Source organism: Acomys minous (assembly GCF_964271855.1).
Source record: "Acomys minous genome assembly, chromosome: 2".
NCBI classification, from domain to species: Eukaryota; Metazoa; Chordata; class Mammalia; order Rodentia; family Muridae; genus Acomys; species Acomys minous.
In genome coordinates this window covers 23,941,161-23,945,384 of record NC_140484.1, presented here as the reverse complement: position 1 = coordinate 23,945,384, position 4,224 = coordinate 23,941,161, and the positions used below count along the sequence as shown (strand labels likewise).

General features: G+C 45.9%; 1 pseudogene across 1 annotated transcript; it reads right to left on the bottom strand.

Moving 5' to 3' along the window:
* Positions 1 to 553: 553 nt before the first annotated feature.
* LOC311590382 (cytochrome c oxidase subunit 7A2, mitochondrial-like) lies at positions 554 to 1,683 on the bottom strand (annotated as a pseudogene). The gene is made up of 2 exons: positions 1,671 to 1,683; positions 554 to 941 (listed from the first exon to the last, which is right to left on the bottom strand). The product of its transcript is annotated as a cytochrome c oxidase subunit 7A2, mitochondrial-like (transcript).
* Positions 1,684 to 4,224: the final 2,541 nt, after the last annotated feature.

The following is a 4,224-nucleotide window of genomic DNA, read 5'->3' as shown; positions in this document are numbered from 1 at the left end:
AGAGTAGGTAAGAAACTTAAGGTAAGACCCAAGGCAGACAAAGGAGAAGATGTAAGATGTTGAGGGCATTGATGAGCCAGTGACACGGGGCATCCAGTTTAGAGGTGCTAGGCTTGATGATCACTGCTCCCATTCTTCAGTCTTGATCCGGGCAACACTATGCCTTTAAAATTTCCATCCTCTTTGTTCTGATTTGTTTCACTATAATCTAACAGGTTTACACATGAGAAACATATTCCCATATTATGCAGCTCACCCATCCATAGTTTTATTTTCTCCACAGGTGGATATAGCCATTGTAAGTCAGTCCATCTTCTGCTCCTACAAAAGAGGCCTTGGTTACGCTTCAGCTTTGTCTTCTCCATCCCCGCATCCTCTGACCTAAGTCATCACTAATCCACTTTCTACTACCATAGATGTTTGTTTTGTACATTTTAATTATAATTTCATATAACATATTTTGATCATATTCTTTCCCTTCCTCCTACTCCTCCCCATCTCCTTAGCCTCCCTCAACTTCAGTCTTTTTTTTTTTTCATGGTAAAGACTGCTTTATTGGTGGCAGTTACACATCAATAAATATTGATTCCCCAAAGAAGAGCTCAGGAGGATGCCTGGTCCATCGTGTGCTGAATGGAACTGAGCCATGTGAAGACTGGGATGAAGTCAGTTCTGCTTCTTGGGAAACGAAGCCATAACTAACTGATAGATGGTATAGGCTGTTCCACCAACTGTCAGGGCCACTGTGAGTCTGTAGAGGAGGGCATCAGATGCCCCGCCCTTCAGATGCCCGGGGGTCCCATTATCCTCCTGAAACAGCATTTGTTTCTCTGGGACTTTATTTTCAAAACGCCTTCACGAAGTGATGCTGATGGTCCTCTGGGCAATCTGACGAAGAGCAAGCAGATTCTGGCTCAGTTGTTGCCCACCAACCAGGACTACTGAATGCCAAATAGCCCACACATCTCACCATTTGAAAGCTGCCTAAGGAATGGCTTGCATGGGTTTACTAGTATCTGTGTACAGTTGGCTTTGTCTGTGTGTGTGTAAACAGAAATAGCTATGGGAGGTGGTCTAAAGATACCAAACAGGGTCTTAGTGAGCATCTATAGTTGAACAAGACTTTTGCTGCTTATTTGCTTCATTTCGGTAGCCTGTCTGCTCTACTTTTTTCTGTAATGAAATAGATTGGATTTTTTTTTTCCTCCAATAAGTCACAATCATTGTACCAAATGAAGTATATCAACATGGTTAAAAGGAGTGTATTTACCAGCTTGACTACTTCAGGACCAGTACTCAATTGGAACGTAAAAAAGATGCTTTCCTTAAAAATGTATTGCAAGGCCCAGCAGCTTAAGGTACTCGCTGTCCAGCCTGACACCCTGAGCTTGATCCTCAGGGACCCACACAACAGAATGAGAGGATTGACTCACACACACTGTCCTCTGACCTCCACATGTGCAATGTGGCAAACCACACAATAAAGTAATGTGACAAAGCTTAAAAATAAGACTGAGACAAAAATGTAAAACCAACTGCATGATTATCATGAATGATTGGTTATGAACCATTTCTTAAATGTTCTTTCGGAATCAATTTTGCTGTTTTCAGTACATTATTAGTACTGTGTGTAATTAAAGTGGTTTACCATAAGTTAGACTTTCCATTACCTTCTAACTCCATTTTTGACATTCTTCTTTGGAAATAATAATATCTCTAAATCCCATTTATTGCTCCCACCAACCCAGTCTGGAAACCCTGATTAATCAAGTCCAATTACATCCGTACTTAGGAAGCCCCCCCATCCGCACTTCTTTTAAGGCTGATGAGTTTGTACTTGGCCATCACACTTGGTGTAGCTGACAGCATCTTCTGCAATGCCTCTATACAGACCAGCCAGAACTCTGTCTGACTCCCACCCTAGCCCCCAAACCCACATCACACACACACAGAAAGTGTTCAGTGGAAGTTGCCTTACAAGCCTCTAAGTTCCCCCCCAGACATCACTCTAGCATATCAACAGTACCCACATCTACTTCCCAGTCCCCACTTGCGTATGAAAGAGATTTTATTATATTTAGTAAGCAGTGGAAACAAATTCCTCATATTGCTTATCTTTTCTATAGGAATTCCTGGGTCAATAAACCTATGGACTTTTTTCAGTTGGCTTTCCTCTTCTGATGAAGTAGAATATGAACATTTCTGACTTGCCAAGTTTTTTTTTTGCCAATATATAAATATTTTTGTTCTATTGAATGTGACTAGATGTACAGACACACTTTTATTTTGTCTCACACATGAAAAGTGAAAGCATACGGCATGTAATCCAACTTGTTTCTGATCCAAGTATTTTAATAGGCAATTACTAAATTTAGCTAAAGACAATAGGAGGGACAATCCACCACCATTTCAGTATTCTACCAGTCTAGACAGACTAGCACTGTACATCCTGAATTGTATTTAAAATGAAGGGTTAACTTGACAATATTTGTTACCAGTTTTCAGCATGCTGACCCACTTAGAGAAACTAATGATGCTTCCAACGATTTAAGAAGAGAGGGCTGAAAACAAAAAAGTCAAGAAAAGAGGAACGGAAAAAAAGATGCTACAAAGTAATGCTTATGTCATCTGGCTCATCATTAGTACTGAAATACTTGGCTACTTTATGATACTCATTCCAAACCTTTTGTTAATTAATAGGGAAATATTTGGGGACAGCAACTATATTAAAACTCCAAAACTTCCCATAAGCAAGAGCAAAATGTATCATTCCCAAAGCAATACAGTAGGGACTATCCCACTCACTTTATTGCTTGCTACAGATTCTGGGCTTGAAAAACTGCCTCATGCCATGAAGAACAGTAACTAGTATTTAGCTCTTTCGACTCTGAATTATATAAAATGACGTTCTCCAAATCCCCTTTGAATTTGTTGCAGAGATATTCTTGCTTCTTGTATTTGAATCTGAGTATTCTTGGATTAGAAAATTCACTTCACCATGAATAAAATAATGAAGTCTCAACTAAAAATCCAAAGCCCTCAATGTCGAGAAATTGTCTATTTTTAGTAAGTGGTACAGTGAACACTTCCTCCCTCCCTTCCCCTCCATCAGCAGGTGTCTGCCATTCCAGCAGACTGATAAAAGGAAAAAGGAGGGGGCGAGGAGAAAGGAAATTGTCTACGTCTTTCAGTGGTGGAGGTGGGGATATTTTAACATCATGATTTAAAGCAATTCATTTTTAATGTTCTTACCCATAATTTTATTACGAGGTTTATTAAGGATTACGCAGCGGTTTGGGTATGTCCATCTGTACCTTATAAACGGAAGGGGACAAGGGATAAGGGGGAATGAAGGCTGGGGGAAGAGAGTGAAAAGTAAGCGCGTGGGCACGGGAAGGCAGAGGCGGATTTGGCAGTCATGAGGGACCGCGGCTCAGAAATGGAAAATGTGGCCTGGCCTTACTGCCCTGGGTGTGTGTGTGTGTGTGTGTGTGCGTGGGTGTGTGTCCTTACTGCCCTGGTGTGTGTGTGTGTGTGTGTGTGTGTGTGTGTGTGTGTGTGTGTGTGTGTGTGTGTGTGTTCGCGCGCGCGCGCGCGCGCGCGCGGGTGGGAGGGGAGCACGGTGTCGCATTGTCCTCTCCCGACCCTAGGCTCTTCTCCTGTAGGGTGAGGCCATTACAGGATGCTCAGGGAAAGCTTTAGTCTGAGGGGTGCTCAGGCAAGCATCCTCCCGGGCACTAGAGGCCCCGCAGAGAAGGGAAGATCAAGGGGAAGCCCTGACCCCTGCGTGATGAGAGGGTTTAAAGGCCAAAGGCCACCAGCTGGGTCAGAGGTCCCCGGCTCGCCCACCCCTCTAGGTGAAGGGAAAGTCGGGGTTGGGGGGGAGGGGGGGACACGGTCCGCGTCGCCCTTGCGAGTCCAGGCCCTCCCACGAAGCCCCACCGCGCGGTCCCCCGCTCCCTCGGCTCACGCGACAGCCCCGCAAATAACATGGCTGCCGGGCGCCCCCAGCGCTGTCTCCTCTGCGGGTCCTCGCGCGTGACGTGAGGCCGCGGGCGGCCTGAGCCCTGGGCGACCCGCGGGAGCGGCGCGCGGCCCAGCGGCCGAGCCGGGAGCGCGCAGGCAGGGGCGGCGGAGCCCCGCGGAGGAGGGCCTAGGGCGCGCGCGCGGAGCTGCGGACGGACGCGCGCTCCGACATCCGGGTGCGCGCGCGGGGGCGGAGCG